The 17,967-nt window shown below is 43.7% G+C and overlaps 1 protein-coding gene and 1 long non-coding RNA gene across 2 annotated transcripts in view; both read left to right on the forward strand.

Annotated features, from left to right (window-relative positions):
* Positions 1-17,967, forward strand: part of cnbpb (CCHC-type zinc finger, nucleic acid binding protein b) — a 43,035-nt gene that overhangs the window by 13,092 nt on the left and 11,976 nt on the right. The gene's annotated exons all lie outside the window — the stretch shown is intronic.
* Positions 14,916-17,482, forward strand: LOC123484617. Its single transcript, XR_006658599.1, has 3 exons — positions 14,916-14,979; positions 15,307-15,403; positions 17,439-17,482. It is a non-coding gene; the product is annotated as an uncharacterized LOC123484617 (long non-coding RNA).

Raw genomic sequence — 17,967 nt, forward strand, 5'->3', positions numbered from 1 at the left:
TGACTACATTACAGGGTAGTGATCAATAGACAGGGGAAAGGTAAGGTACTGACTACATTACAGGGTAGTGATCAATAGACCGGGAAAGGTAAGGTACTGACTACATTACAGGGTAGTGATCAATAGACAGGGGAAAGGTAAGGTACTGACTACATTACAGGGTAGTGATCAATAGACAGGGGAAAGGTAAGGTACTGACTACATTACAGGGTAGTGATCAATAGACAGGGAAAGGTAAGGTACTGACTACATTACAGGGTAGTGATCAATAGACAGGGAAAGGTAAGGTACTGACTACATTACAGGGTAGTGATCAATAGACAGGGGAAAGGTAAGGTACTGACTACATTACAGGGTAGTGATCAATAGACAGGGGAAAGGTAAGGTACTGACTACATTACAGGGTAGTGATCAATAGACAGGGGAAAGGTAAGGTACTGACTACATTACAGGGTAGTGATCAATAGACCGGGAAAGGTAAGGTACTGACTACATTACAGGGTAGTGATCAATAGACAGGGAAAGGTAAGGTACTGACTACATTACAGGGTAGTGATCAATAGACAGGGAAAGGTAAGGTACTGACTACATTACAGGGTAGTGATCAATAGACAGGGAAAGGTAAGGTGCTGACTACATTACAGGGTAGTGATCAATAGACAGGGAAAGGTAAGGTACTGACTACATTACAGGGTAGTGATCAATAGACAGGGAAAGGTAAGGTACTGACTACATTACAGGGTAGTGATCAATAGACAGGGAAAGGTAAGGTACTGACTACATTACAGGGTAGTGATCAATAGACAGGGAAAGGTAAGGTACTGACTACATTACAGGGTAGTGATCAATAGACAGGGGAAAGGTAAGGTACTGACTACATTACAGGGTAGTGATCAATAGACAGGGAAAGGTAAGGTACTGACTACATTACAGGGTAGTGATCAATAGACCGGGAAAGGTAAGGTACTGACTACATTACAGGGTAGTGATCAATAGACAGGGAAAGGTAAGGTACTGACTACATTACAGGGTAGTGATCAATAGACAGGGAAAGGTAAGGTACTGACTACATTACAGGGTAGTGATCAATAGACAGGGAAAGGTAAGGTACTGACTACATTACAGGGTAGTGATCAATAGACAGGGGAAAGGTAAGGTACTGACTACATTACAGGGTAGTGATCAATAGACAGTCAACAACCAGTCAGATGTGCAGCCGGTCTTATTATCCACTCCTTTTGCCCCGTCTCTTTCAACCAGACAGTTTTTCAATTCCTCATCAATCCATGGAGCCTTAACAGGTCTAACAGTCAGTTTACTAACAGGTACAGTAGAAGTCGGAAGTTTACATACACGTATGTTGGAGTCATTAAAACTCGTTTTTCAACCACTCCAGAATTTCTTGTTAACAAACTATAGTTTTGGCAAGTCGGTTAGGACATCTACTTTTTGCATGACACAAGTAATTTTTCCAACAATTGTTTACAGACAGATTATTTCACTTATAATTTACTGTATCACAATTCCAGTGGATCAGAAGTTTACATACACTAAGTTGACTGTGCCTTTAAACAGCTTTGAAAATTCCAGAAAATGATGTCATGGCTTTAGAAGCTTCTGATAGGCTAATTGACATAATTTGAGTCAATTGGAGGTGTACCTGTGGATGTATTTCAAGGCCTACCTTCAAACTCAGTGCCTCTTTGCTTGACATCATGGGAAAATCAAAAGAAATCAGCCAAGACCTCAGAAAAAAAATTGTAGACCTCCACAAGTCTGGTTCATCCTTGAGAGCAATTTCCAAACACCTGAAGGTACCACGTTCATCTGTACAAACAATCGTATGCAAGTATAAACACCATGGGACCACGCAGCCGTCATACCGCTCAGGAAGGAGACGCGTTCTGTCTCCTAGAGATGAGCGTACTTTGGTGCGAAAAGTGCAAATCAATCCCAGAACAACAGCAAAGGACCTTGTGAAGATGCTGGAGGAAACAGGTACAAAAGGGTATATATCCACAGTAAAACGTGTCCTATATCGACATAACCTGAAAAGCCGCTCAGCAAGGAAGAAGCCACTGCTCCAAAACCGCCATAAAAAAGCCAGACTACGGTTTGCAACTGCACATGGGGACAAAGATCATACTTTTTGGAAAAATGTCCTCTGGTCTGATGAAACAAAAATATAACTATTTGGCCATAATGACCATTGTTATGTTTGGAGGAAAATGGGGGTTCTTGCAAGCCGAAGAACACCATCCGTGAAGCACGGACAATGACCCCAAGCGTACTTCCAAAGTTGTGGAAAAATGGCTTAAGGACAACAAAGTCAAGGTATTGGAGTGGCCATCACAAAGCCCTGACCTCAATCCTATAGAACATTTGTGGGCAGAACTGAAAAGGCGTGTGCGAGCAAGGAGGCCTACAAACCTGACTCAGTTACATCAGCTCTGTCAGGAGGAATGGGCCAAAATTCACCCAACTTATTGTGGGAAGCTTGTGGAAGGCTCCCCGAAACGTTTGACCCAAGTTAAACAATTGAAAGACAATGCTACAAAATACTAATTGAGTGTATGTACACTTCTGACCCACTGGGAATGTGATGAAAGAAATAAAAGCTGGAATAAATCATTCTCTCTACTATTATTCTGACATTTCACATTCTTAAAATAAAGTGGTGATCCTAACTGACCTAAAACAGGGAATTTTTACTAGGATTAAATGTCAGGAATTGTGAAAAACTGAGTTTAAATTTATTTGGCTAAGGTGTATGTAAACCTCCGACTTCAACTGTACATGTTTATCAATAATTGGAAGAAGCAATTTCATAAATTCATCAAGTACAGCGTCTGGATGCTCCTTATTAAACACATCAGACCAACACATTTTTAACATCATCCACATAAAGAGTCACAGCAAAATCTTTTGTATCATCTCTTATACACTATTTTAGCTTTTGGAACTTTGCCTTCCTGGATATAGCCACTATATTGTGATCACTGCATCCAATGGGTACGGATACAGCATTAGAACAAAGTTCTACAGTATTGGTAAAAATGTGATCAATACATGTGGATGATATTGTTCCTGTAGTGTTTGTAAACACCCTGGTAGGTTGATTAATAACCTGAACCAGATTACAGGCACTGGTTACAGTGAGAAGCTTCCTCTTGAGCGGACAGCTTGATGAAAACCGGTCAATATTCAGGTCCCCAAGAAAGTAGACCTCTCTGTTTAAATCACATACATACAGTGAGGGAAAAAAGTATTTGATCCCCTGCTGATTTTGTAAATTTGCCCACTGACAAAGACATGATCAGTCTATAATTTTATTGGTAGGTTTATTTGAACAGTGAGAGACAGAATAACAACAAAAAAATACAGAAAAACGCATGTCAAAAATTTTATAAATTGATTTGCATTTTAATGAGGGAAGTAAGTATTTGACCCCTCTGCAAAACATGACTTAGTACTTGGTGCCAACAAGGGTTTTGCCAATCACAGAGGTCAGACGTTTCTTGTAGTTGGCCACCAGATTTGCACACATCTCAGGAGGGATTTTGTCCCAGGCCTCTTTGCAGATTTTCTCCAAGTCATTAAGGTTTCGACGCTGACGTTTGGCAACTCGAACCTTCAGCTCCCTCCACAGATTTTCTATGGGATTAAGGTCTGGAGACTGGCTAGGCCACTCCAGGACCTTAATGTGCTTCTTCTTGAGCCACTCCTTTGTTGCCTTGGCCGTGTGTTTTGGGTCATTGTCATGCTGGAATACCCATCCACGACCCATTTTCAATGCCCTGGCTGAGGGAAGGAGGTTCTCACCCAAGATTTGATGGTACATGGCCCCGTCCATCGTCCCGTTGATGCGGTGAAGTTGTCCTGTCCCCTTAGCAGAAAAACACCCCCAAAGCATAATGTTTCCACCTCCATTTTTGACGGTGGGGATGGTGTTCTTGGGGTCATAGGCAGCATTCCTCCTCCTCCAAACACGGCGAGTTGAGTTGTTTTTGTTCTCATCTGACCACAACACTTTCACCCAGTTCTCCTCTGAATCATTCAGATGTTCATTGGCAAACTTCAGACGGGCCTGTATACAGTGGGGAGAACAAGTATTTGATACACTGCCAATTTTGCAGGTTTTCCTACTTAGAAAGCATGTAGAGGTCTGTAATTTTTTATCATAGGTACACTTCAACTGTGAGAGACGGATCTAAAACAAAAATCCAGAAAATCACATTGTATGATTTTTAAGTAATTATTTTGCGTTTTATTGCATGACATAAGTATTTGATCACCTACCAACCAGTAAGAATTCCGGCTCTCACAGACCTGTTAGTTTTTCTTTAAGAAACCCTCCTGTTCTCCACTCATTACCTGTATAAACTGCACCTGTTTGAACTCGTTACCTGTATAAAAGACACCTGTCCACACACTCAATCAAACAGACTCCAACCTCTCCACAATGGCCAAGACCAGAGAGCTGTGTAAGGACATCAGGGATAAATTGTAGACCTGCACAAGGCTGGGATGGGCTACAGGACAATAGGCAAGCAGCTTGGTGAGAAGGCAACAACTGTTGGCGCAACTATTAGAAAATGGAAGAAGTTCAAGATGACGGTCAATCACCCTCGGTCTGGGGCTCCATGCAAGATCTCACCTCGTGGGGCATCAATGATCATGAGGAAGGTGAGGGATCAGCCCAGAACTACATGGCAGGACCTGGTCAATGACCTGAAGAGAGCTGGGACCACAGTCTCAAAGAAAACCATTAGTAACACACTACGCCGTCATGGATTAAAATCCTGCAGCGCACGCAAGGTCCCCCTGCTCAAGCCAGCGCATGTCCAGGCCCGTCTGAAGTTTGCCAATGACCATATGGATGATCCAGAGGAGGAATGGGAGAAGGTCATGTGGTCTGATGAGACAAAAATAGAGCTTTTTGGTCTGAACTCCACTCGCTGTGTTTGGAGGAAGAAGGATGAGTACAACCCCAAGAACACCAGGTGGAAACATCATTCTTTGGGGATGATTTTCTGCAAAGGGGACAGGACGACTGCACCGTATTGAAGGAAGGATGGATGGGGCCATGTATCGCAAGATTTTGGCCAACAACCTCCTTCCCTCAGTAAGCTGGGTCGTGGCTGGGTCTTCCAGCATGACAACGACCCGAAACACACAGCCAGGGCAACTAAGGAGTGGCTCCGTAAGAAGCATCTCAAGGTCCGGGAGTGGCCTAGCCAGTCTCCAGACCTGAACCCAATAGAACATCTTTGGAGGGAGCTGAAAGTCCGTATTGCCCAGCGACAGCCCCGAAACCTGAAGGATCTGGAGAAGGTCTGAATGGAGGAGTGGGCCAAAATCCCTGCTGCAGTGTGTGCAAACCTGGTCAAGACCTACAGGAAACGTATGGTCTCTGTAATTGCAAACAAAGGTTTCTGTACCAAATATTAAGTTGTGCTTTTCTGATGTATCAAATACTTATGTCATGCAATAAAATGCAAATTAATTACTTAAAAATCATACAATGTGATTTTCTGGATTTTTGTTTTAGATTCCGTCTCTCACAGTTGAAGTGTACCTATGATAAAAATTACAGACCTCTACATGCTTTGTAAGTAGGAAAACCTGCAAAATTGGCAGTGTATCAAATACTTGTTCTCCCCACTGTATGTGCTTTCTTGAGCAGGGGGACCTTGCGGGCGCTGCAGGATTTCAGTCCTTCACAGCGTAGTGTGTTACCAATTGTTTTCTTGGTGACTATGGTCCCAGCTGCATTGAGATCATTGACAAGATCCTGATCCGGCTGATTCCTCACCGTTCTCATGATCATTGCAACTCCACGAGGTGAGATCTTGCATGGAGCCCCAGGCCGAGGGAGATTGACAGTTATTTTGTGTTTCTTCCATTTGCGAATAATCGCACCAACTGTTGTCACCTTCTCACCAAGCTGCTTGGCGATGGTCTTGTAGCCCATTCCAGCCTTGTGTAGGTCTACAATCTTGTCCCTGACATCCTTGGAGAGCTCTTTGGTCTTGGCCATGGTCGAGAGTTTGGAATCTGATTGATTGCTTCTGTGGACAGGTGTCTTTTATACAGGTAACAAGGTGAGATTAGGAGCACTCCCTTTAAGAGTGTGCTCCTAATCTCAGCTCTTTACCTGTATAAAAGACACCTGGGAGCCATAAATCTTTCTGATTGAGAGGGGGTCAAATACTTATTTCCCTCATTAAAATTGAAATCAATTTATAACATTTTTTACATGCGTTTTTCTGGATTTTTTTGTTGTTATTCTGTCTCTCACTGTTCAAATAAACCTACCATTAAAATTATAGACTGGTAATTTCTTTGTCAGTGGGCAAACGTACAAAATCAGCAGGGGATCAAATACTTTTTTCCCTCTCTGTATATACAGGATGGAGTCACACATACAGTAAGGAGTCATATATACAGACAATACTTTTTCCCCTCACTGTAGATCGGTTATACACTATCAAGCATTTCACACATTATTTAGATACTGGCTGTTGGCACTTGGTGGCCAATAGCAACACCCCAAAAGAAAAGGCTTTAGATGTGCCAAGTGAACCTGCAACCACAACACTTCAATAACACTTGACATAAGATCTTCTCTAAGCATTATAGGGATATGGTTCTGAATATACACTACCGTTCAAACGTTTGGGGTCACTTAGAAATGTCCTTGTTTTCGAAAGAAAAGCAATTTTTTGGTCCATTAAAATAACATAAAGTTGATCAGAAATACAGTGTAGACATTAATGTTGTAAATGGCTATTGTAGCTGAAACGGCTGATTTTTAATGGAATATCTACATAGGCGTACAGAGGCCCATTATCAGCAACCATCAGTCCTGTGTTCCAATGGCACGTTGTGTTTGCTAATCCAATTTTATCATTTTAAAAGGCTAATTGATCATTAGAAAACCCTTTTGCAATTATGTTAGCACAGCTGAAAACTGTTGTGCTGATTTAAAGAAGCAATAAAACTGGCCTTCTTGAGACTAGTTGAGTATCTGGAGCATCAGCAATTGTGGGTTCGATTACAGGATCAAAATGGCCAGAAACAAAAAACGTTCTTCTGAAACACGTCAGTCTATTCTTGTTCTGAGAAATGAAGGCTATTCATTTACATTTACATTTTTGTCATTTGGCAGACGCTCTTATCCAGAGCGACTTACAGTTAGTGAATGCATACATGTTTTTTTTTTGTTTTTTTTCATACTGGCTCCCTGTGGGAAACGAACCCACATCCCTGCCGGCCAAACCCTCCGCTGGACCAATTGTGCGCCGCCCATGGGTCTCCCGGTCGCGGCCGGCTGCGACAGAGCCTGCAACATAGCCAATTCCATGCGAGATTTGTCAAGAAACTGAAGATCTGGTACAATGCTGTGTACTACTCCCTTCACAGAACAGCGCAAACTGTCTCTAACCAGAATAGAAAGAGGAGTGGGAGGCCCCGGTGCATAACTGAGCAAGAGGACAAATCCATTAGTGTCTAGTTTGAGAAACAGACGCCTCACAGGTCCTCAACTGGCAGCTTCATGAAATAGTACCCGCAAAACACCAGTCTCAATGTCAACAGTGAAGAGGCGATTCCGGGATGCTGGCCTTCCAGAGTTGCAAAGAAAAAGCAATATCTCAGACTGGCCAATAAAAAGAAAAGATTAAGATGGGCAAAATAACACAGACACTGGACAGAGGAAGATTGGAAAAAAGTGTTATGGACAGACAAATCGAAGTTTTGAGGTGTTCGGATCACAAAGAAGAACATTTGTGAGACGCAGACCAAATGAAAAGATGCTGGATGAGTGCTTGATGCCATCTGTCAAGCATGGTGGAGGCAATGTGATGGTCTGGGGGTGCTTTGGTGGCGGTAAAGTGGGAGATTTGTACAGGGTAAAAGGGATCTTGAAGAAGAAAGGCTATCACTCCATTTTGCAACGCCATGCCTTACCCTGTGGACGGCGCTTGATTGGAGCCAATTTCCTCCTACAACAGGACAATGACACAAAGCACAGCTCCAAACTATGCAATAACTATTTAGGGAAGAAGCAGTCAGCTGGTATTCTGTCTATAATGGAGTAGCCAGCACAGTCACCGGATCTCAACCCTATTGAGCTGTTGTGGGAGCAGCTTGACCGTATGGTACGTAAGAAGTGCCCATCACGCCAATCCAACTTGTGGGAGGTGCTTCAGGAAGTATGGGGTGAAATCTCTTCAGATTACCTCAACAAATTGACAACTAGAATGCCAAAGGTCTGCAAGGCTGTAATTGCTGCAAATGGAGGATTCTTTGACGAAAGCAAACTTTGAAGGACACAATTATTATTTCCATTAAAAATCATTATTTCTAACCTTGTCAATGACTACATTTCCTATGCATTTTGCTATATTTCCTATTCAAACTCATTTCATGTATGTTTTCATGGAAAACAAGGAAATGTCTAAATGACCCCAAACTTTTGAACGGTAGTGTGTGTGTGTGTGTGTGTGTGTGTACATACAGCAACACCTCCCCCATAAGCATTCCTGTCTCTTCTATAGATTTTTACATTACATTTTAGTCATTTAGCAGATGCTCTTATCCAGAGCGACTTACAGTTAGTGAGTGCATACATCATTCTTTTTTTATATATATATATATATTTTTACTGGCCCCCCGTGGGAATCGAACCCACAACCCTGGCGTTGCAAACGCCATGCTCAACCAACTGAGCTACATCCTGGACGACGCTGGGCCAATTGTGCGCCGCCCCATGGGTCTCCCGGTCACGGCCAGCTACGACAGAGCCTGGATTCAAACCAGGATCTCTAGTGGCACAGCTAACACTGCAATACAGTGCCTTAGACCACTGCGCCACTCGGGAGATTCATAGATAGATGTCCTTGTATTGCTACTGCTGTATCATCAAATGAATTATCTAAGTGAGTCTCTGAAATGGCTAATATATAAATGTTATCTGATGTTAGCAAGTTATTGATTTCATGAACCTTATTTCTAAGGCTACATATATTCACGTGCTATTTTCAGCCCTTTCCTGGGTAGCTTATCGGAGATAGGCATAATATTGAAAAGAGCAAACAAACAAAGATACATATATATATATATATATATACATACATACATACAGTGGGGAGCTCCGACAGTGCAGTAATATCTAACAAGTAATATCTAACAATTTCACAACATATACCCAATACACACAAATCTAAGTAAGGAATGGAATTTAAGAATATATACATATATGGACAAGCAATGACAGAGCGTCATGGACTAAGATACAGTAGAATAGAATAGAACACAGTATATACATATGAGATGAGTAGTGCAAGATATGTAAACATTATTGAAGTGACTAGTGTTCCATTTCTTAAAGTGGCCATTAATTTCAATAGGCAGTAGCAGCCTCTAATGTGCTAGTGATGGCTATTTAACAGTCTGATGGCCTTGAGATAGAAGCTGTTTTTCATTCTCTCGGTCCCAGCTTTGATGCACCTGTACTGACCTCGCCTTTTGGATGATAGCGGGGTGAACAGGCAGTGGCTCGGGTGGTTGATGTCCTTGATGATCTTTTTGGCCTTCCTGTGACATCGCGTGCTGTAGGTGTCTTGGAGGGCGGGTAGTTTGCCCCCGGTAATGCGTTCGGCAGACCGCACCACCCTCTGGAGAGCCCTGCGGTTGCGGGCAGTGCAGTTGCCGTACCAGGCGGTGATACAGCCCGACAGCACCTGTAAAAGATTGAGGGTTTTAGGTGCCAAGCCAAATTTCTTCAGCCTCCTGAGGTTGAAGAGGCTCTGTTGCGCCTTCTTCACCACACTGTCTGCATGGGTGGACCATTTCAGCTTGTCAGTGATGTGTACGCCAAGGAACTTGAAGCTTTCCACCTTCTCCACTGTGGTCCCGTCGATGTGGATAGGGGGGTGCACCCTCTGCTGTTTCCTGAAGTCCACGATCATCTCCTTTGTTTTGTTGACGTGGAGTGCGACGTTATTTTCCTGGCACCACACTCCCAGAGCCCTCACCTCCTCCCTGTAGGCTGTCTCGTCGTTGTTGGTAATCAAGCCTACTACTGTTGTGTCGTCTGCAAACTTGATGATTGAGTTGGAGGCGTGCTTGGCCACGAAGTCATGGGTGAACAGGGAGTACAGGATGGGGCTGAGCATGCACCCTTGTGGGGCCCCAGTGTTGAGGATCAGCGAAGTGGAGATGTTGTTTCCTACCTTCACCACCTGGCGGCGGCCCGTCAGGAAGTCCAGGACCCAGTTTCACAGGGCGGGGTTCAGACCCAGGGTCTCAAGCTTAATGATGAGCTTGGAGGGTACTATGGTGTTGAATGCTGAGCTATAGTCAATGAACAGCATTCTTACATAGGTATTCCTCTTGTCCAGATGGGATAGGGCAGTGTGATGGCGATTGCATCGTCTGTGGATCTATTGGGGCGGTAAGCAAATTGAAGTGGGTCTAGGGTGACAGGTAAGGTAGAGGTGATATGATCCTTGACTAGTCTGTCAAAGCACTTCATGATGACAGTGGTGAGTGCTACGGGGCGATAGTCATTTAGTTAAGTTACCTTTGCTTTCTTGGGTACAGGAACAATGGTGGCCATCTTGAAGCATGTGGTAACAGCAGACTGGGAAAGGGAGAGATTGAATATGTCCGTAAACACACCAGCCAGCTGGTCTGCGCATGCTCTGAGGACGCGGCTAGGAATGGCGTCTTGGCGGCAGCCTTGCGAGGGTTAACATGCTTAAATGTCTTACTCACATCAGCCACGGAGAAGGAGAGACCACAGTCCTTGGTAGTGGGCCTCGTCGGTGGCACTGTGTTATCCTCAAAGCGGGCGAAGGTGTTTAGCTTGTCTGGAAGCGAGACGACGGTGTCGGCGACGTGGCTGGTTTTCCTTTTGTAGTCCGTGATTGTCTGTAGACCCTGCCACATATGTCTCGTGTCTGAGCCGTTGAATTCCGACTCCACTTTGTCTCTATACTGATGTTTTGCCAGTTTAATTGCCTTGCGGAGTGAGTAGCTACACTGTTTGCATTCTGCCATATTCCCAGTCACCTTGCCATGGTTAAATGCGGTGGTTCGCGTGTTCAGTTTTGCGTGAATGCTGCCATCTATCCACGGTTTCCGGTTAGGGTAGGTTTTAATGGTCACAGTTGGCACAACATCGCCTATACACTTCCTGATAAACTCAGTCACCGTTTCAGTGTATTCGTCTAAATTATTTTCGCAAGCTACCTGGAACATATCCCAGTTCCACGTGATCAAAACAATCTTGAAGTGTGGATTCCGATTGGTCAGACCAGCGTTGAATAGTCCTTAGCACGGGTACTTCCTGTTTGAGTTTCTGCCTATAGGAAGGGAGGAGCAAAATGGAGTCATGGTCAGATTTGCTGAAAGGAGGGCAGGGGAGGGCCTTATAACCATCCCGGAAGTTCGAATAGCAATGGTCGAGGATTTTAGCGGCGCGAGTACAACAGTCGTTATGTTGATAGAACTTCGGCAGCCTGGTCCTCAAATTTGCTTTGTTAAAATCCCCAGCTACAAATGTGGTTTCCAGTTTGCATAAAGTCCAGTGAAGTTATTTGATGGCTGCCGTGGTATCGACTTGAGGGGGGATATACACGGCCGTGACTATAACCAAAGAGAATTCTCTTGGGAGATAATACGGTCGGCATTTGATTGTGAGGTATTCTAGGTCGGGTGAACAGAAAGACTCGAGTTCCCGTATGTTACTACAATTACACCATGAGTCGTTAATCATGAAACACACACCTGCGCCCTTCTGCTTCCCAGAGAGATATTTATTCCTGTCTGCGCGATGAACTGAGAACCCATCTGGCTGGACCGATTTCTACAGAATATCCCCAGAGAGCGATGTTTCCGTGAAACAAAGTATGTTACAGGCCTTGATGTCTCTCTGGAAAGAAATCCTTGCCCGGACCCCGTCGAGCTTGTTAACCAGAGACTGAACATTAGCGAGTAGTATACTTGGAAGCGGTGGGTGGTGTGCGTGTCTCCTAACTCAAACCAGCAGGCCGCTCCGAATGCCTCTCCTCCGCCGCCGATGTTTTTGGTCAGCCGCTGGAATCAGTTCAATTGCCCTGGGGAGAGCAAACAAAGGATCTGCTTCGGGAAAGTCGTATTCCTGGTCGTAATGTTGGTGAGTTACCGCCGCTCTGATATTCAACAGTTTTTTCCGGCTGTATGTAATGATACAAAACACTTTCTGAGCTAATAATGTAAAAAATAATACATAAAAAAACAAAATATCGCGATGTTTCCTAAGAGCTAGTTGCGAGGCCGCCATCCTCGTCGGCGCCAGGTACAATTCAGGATAGTCCTCGTTGAGGAAGATGTACGTTCCTCTCAAGTTCTTGGCTCTTTCCAGAACAGCTATCTTGTTCTTGAACCTCAGGAACTTGACCACTATCAGCCTGGGCCTGTCACCTGGGCCGGTGGTGGGTTTTCCTGTCCTGTGGGCGCGCTCCACCTCAATCTTCTTGTGGTCCATCTTCAATTTCTCACAGATCATTTCCCTCACTTTGTCATCCGACTCCGTACAGGTCACGTGGAGATTCTGCAAGTCTGTCCACAACCATGTTATTCCGCCTTGATTGTCCTTTGAGAATCTGATTTATCCATCATTGTTGTCATGGATTCACACACAGAACTGATGTCCTCTCTGAATGACTTACAGATTGCTGTCATCTTGCCATTCTCCTGTTTAAACTCCTCGAGCAGACCCTGGGAGAACTGCAAGCTGTTCAAGTCCTGGACCTCTCTGGTCAGGTCATCCATTCTTTTATTAGTTGAATCCACCAGTATTTGGACAAAATACTCAAAGCATTTTCTTGTCGTTGTAACAACTGCTTGTAGAACTTTTTTGTTCGTTTTAAATTATCCTTCACCTGTGATAGACACCACTGTCCTCAACGGTACTCCCACCGGCTTTGGTCTTTGTCATGGTAGCTAGCAACGTAGGTTACGCTGTTACTCCTCTCAGTTCCAGACAGGACAGGTCACAGGGAAGATTTTAAAACAGCAGGGATCTAGTCCTGTGTAGCTCAGTTGGTAGAGCATGGCGTTTGCAACGCCAGGGTTGTGGGTTCGATTCCCACGGGGGGCCAGTATGAAAAATGTATGCACTCACTAACTGTAAGTTGCTCTGGATAAGAGCGTCTGCTAAAAGCCTAAAATGTAAAATGTATGCAGCCACAAACCCGGGACAATCCTCGGTCCCAGCCACAATGGCTAACCACGTCGCGGGATGCGTTCAAGCCCTCAAGAAGCCCAGCTAGCTTGATAGGCAGCTAGCTTGCAGCTATGCCAAATAGCTCCTCACAGAGAGTAGCAGTCCCAGCAACTGATGCCAACTGCATCACGGGATCCAAACTATAAAGTTAACAAGCTACTAAAATGTTTCAATACACTTTTAAAACAACAAACTTTTCCAAAACAACAAACCGAGCTCTCCCTCGTTCAGCGTTCAACAGGAAGTGACGTTCCACTGGAGTTGTTGATCATTACGGACTACATTACAGGGTAGTGATCAATAGACAGGGGAAAGGTAAGGTACTGATTACATTACAGGGTAGTGATCAATAGACAGGGAAAGGTAAGGTACTGACTGCATTACAGGGTAGTGATCAATAGACAGGGGAAAGGTAAGGTACTGACTACATTACAGGGCAGTGATCAATAGACAGGGGAAAGGTAAGGTGCTGACTACATTACAGGGTAGTGATCAATAGACAGGGAAAGGTAAGGTACTGACTACATTACAGGGTAGTGATCAATAGACAGGGGAAAGGTAAGGTACTGACTACATTACAGGGTAGTGATCAATAGACAGGGGAAAGGTAAGGTACTGACTACATTTACAGGGTAGTGATCAATAGACAGGGGAAAGGTAAGGTACTGACTACATTACAGGGGAGTGATCAATAGACAGGGGAAAGGTAAGGTACTGACTACATTACAGGGTAGTGATCAATAGACAGGGGAAAGGTAAGGTACTGACTACATTACAGGGTAGTGATCAATAGACAGGGGAAAGGTAAGGTACTGACTACATTACAGGGTAGTGATCAATAGACAGGGAAAGGTAAGGTACTGACTACATTACAGGGTAGTGATCAATAGACAGGGAAAGGTAAGGTACTGATTACATTACAGGGTAGTGATCAATAGACAGGGGAAAGGTAAGGTACTGATTACATTACAGGGTAGTGATCAATAGACAGGGGAAAGGTAAGGTACTGACTACATTACAGGGTAGTGATCAATAGACAGGGGAAAGGTAAAGGTACTGACTACATTACAGGGTAGTGATCAATAGACAGGGGAAAGGTAAGGTACTGACTACATTACAGGGTAGTGATCAATAGACGGGGGAAAGGTAAGGTACTGATTACATTACAGGGCAGTGATCAATAGACAGGGGAAAGGTAAGGTACTGACTACATTACAGGGTAGTGATCAATAGACAGGGGAAAGGTAAGGTACTGACTACATTACAGGGTAGTGATCAATAGACAGGGAAAGGTAAGGTACTGACTACATTACAGGGTAGTGATCAATAGACAGGGAAAGGTAAGGTACTGACTACATTACAGGGTAGTGATCAATAGACGGGGGAAAGGTAAGGTACTGATTACATTACAGGGTAGTGATCAATAGACAGGGAAAAGGTAAGGTGCTGACTACATTACAGGGGAGTGATCAATAGACAGGGAAAGGTAAGGTTCTGACTGCATTACAGGGTAGTTATATATATATATATATATATATATATATATATACTGGGAAAGGTAAGGTACTGATTACATTACAGGGTAGTGATCAATAGACCGGGAAAGGTAAGGTACTGACTACATTACAGGGTAGTGATCAATAGACAGGGGAAAGGTAAGGTACTGACTACATTACAGGGTAGTGATCAATAGACAGGGAAAGGTAAGGTACTGACTGCATTACAGGGTAGTGATCAATAGACAGGGGAAAGGTAAGGTACTGATTACATTACAGGGTAGTGATCAATAGACAGGGAAAGGTAAGGTACTGACTACATTACAGGGTAGTGATCAATAGACAGGGAAAGGTAAGGTACTGACTACATTACAGGGTAGTGATCAATAGACAGGGGAAAGGTAAGGTACTGACTACATTACAGGGTAGTGATCAATAGACAGGGGAAAGGTAAGGTACTGACTACATTACAGGGTAGTGATCAATAGACAGGGAGACTACATTACAGGGGAGTGATCAATAGACAGGGGAAAGGTAAGGTACTGACTACATTACAGGGTAGTGATCAATAGACAGGGGAAAGGTAAGGTACTGACTACATTACAGGGTAGTGATCAATAGACAGGGAAAGGTAAGGTACTGACTACATTACAGGGTAGTGATCAATAGACAGGGAAAGTTAAGGTACTGACTACATTACAGGGTAGTGATCAATAGACAGGGGAAAGGTAAGGTACTGACTACATTACAGGGTAGTGATCAATAGACAGGGAAAGGTAAGGTGCTGACTACATTACAGGGTAGTGATCAATAGACAGGGGAAATGTAAGGTACTGACTACATTACAGGGTAGTGATCAATAGACAGGGAAAGTTAAGGTACTGACTACATTACAGGGTAGTGATCAATAGACGGGAAAGGTAAGGTACTGACTACATTACAGGGTAGTGATCAATAGACAGGGAAAGGTAAGGTGCTGACTACATTACAGGGTAGTGATCAATAGACAGGGGAAAGGTAAGGTACTGACTACATTACAGGGTAGTGATCAATAGACAGGGAAAGGTAAGGTACTGACTACATTACAGGGTAGTGATCAATAGACAGGGGAAAGGTAAGGTACTGACTACATTACAGGGTAGTGATCAATAGACAGGGAAAGGTAAGGTACTGACTACATTACAGGGTAGTGATCAATAGACAGGGAAAGGTAAGGTACTGACTACATCACAGGGTAGTGATCAATAGACAGGGAAAGGTAAGGTACTGACTACATTACAGGGTAGTGATCAATAGACAGGGGAAAGGTAAGGTACTGACTACATTACAGGGCAGTGATCAATAGACCGGGAAAGGTAAGGTACTGACTACATTACAGGGTAGTGATCAATAGACAGGGGAAAGGTAAGGTACTGACTACATTACAGGGTAGTGATATATAGACAGACAGGGGGAAAGGTAAGGTACTGACTACATTACAGGGTAGTGATCAATAGACAGGGAAAGGTAAGGTACTGACTACATTACAGGGTAGTGATCAATAGACAGGGGAAAGGTAAGGTACTGACTACATTACAGGGTAGTGATCAATAGACAGGGAAAGGTAAGGTACTGACTACATTACAGGGTAGTGATCAATAGACAGGGGAAAGGTAAGGTACTGACTACATTACAGGGTAGTGATCAATAGACAGGGAAAGGTAAGGTACTGACTACATTACAGGGTAGTGATCAATAGACAGGGAAAGGTAAGGTACTGACTACATTACAGGGTAGTGATCAATAGACAGGGAAAGGTAAGGTACTGACTACATTACAGGGTAGTGATCAATAGACGGGGGAAAGGTAAGGTACTGATTACATTACAGGGCAGTGATCAATAGACAGGGGAAAGGTAAGGTACTGACTACATTACAGGGTAGTGATCAATAGACAGGGGAAAGGTAAGGTACTGACTACATTACAGGGTAGTGATCAATAGACAGGGAAAGGTAAGGTACTGACTACATTACAGGGTAGTGATCAATAGACAGGGAAAGGTAAGGTACTGACTACATTACAGGGTAGTGATCAATAGACAGGGAAAGGTAAGGTACTGACTACATTACAGGGTAGTGATCAATAGACGGGGGAAAGGTAAGGTACTGATTACATTACAGGGTAGTGATCAATAGACAGGGAAAAGGTAAGGTGCTGACTACATTACAGGGGAGTGATCAATAGACAGGGAAAGGTAAGGTTCTGACTGCATTACAGGGTAGTTATATATATATATATATATACTGGGAAAGGTAAGGTACTGATTACATTACAGGGTAGTGATCAATAGACCGGGAAAGGTAAGGTACTGACTACATTACAGGGTAGTGATCAATAGACAGGGGAAAGGTAAGGTACTGACTACATTACAGGGTAGTGATCAATAGACAGGGAAAGGTAAGGTACTGACTACATTACAGGGTAGTGATCAATAGACAGGGAAAGGTAAGGTACTGACTACATTACAGGGTAGTGATCAATAGACAGGGGAAAGGTAAGGTACTGACTACATTACAGGGTAGTGATCAATAGACAGGGGAAAGGTAAGGTACTGACTACATTACAGGGTAGTGATCAATAGACAGGGAGACTACATTACAGGGGAGTGATCAATAGACAGGGGAAAGGTAAGGTACTGACTACATTACAGGGTAGTGATCAATAGACAGGGGAAAGGTAAGGTACTGACTACATTACAGGGTAGTGATCAATAGACAGGGAAAGGTAAGGTACTGACTACATTACAGGGTAGTGATCAATAGACAGGGAAAGTTAAGGTACTGACTACATTACAGGGTAGTGATCAATAGACAGGGGAAAGGTAAGGTACTGACTACATTACAGGGTAGTGATCAATAGACAGGAAAGGTAAGGTGCTGACTACATTACAGGGTAGTGATCAATAGACAGGGGAAATGTAAGGTACTGACTACATTACAGGGTAGTGATCAATAGACAGGGAAAGTTAAGGTACTGACTACATTACAGGGTAGTGATCAATAGACGGGAAAGGTAAGGTACTGACTACATTACAGGGTAGTGATCAATAGACAGGGAAAGGTAAGGTGCTGACTACATTACAGGGTAGTGATCAATAGACAGGGGAAAGGTAAGGTACTGACTACATTACAGGGTAGTGATCAATAGACAGGGAAA

This window comes from Coregonus clupeaformis, unplaced genomic scaffold (genome assembly GCF_020615455.1).
Source record: "Coregonus clupeaformis isolate EN_2021a unplaced genomic scaffold, ASM2061545v1 scaf0373, whole genome shotgun sequence".
NCBI lineage: Eukaryota > Metazoa > Chordata > Actinopteri > Salmoniformes > Salmonidae > Coregonus > Coregonus clupeaformis.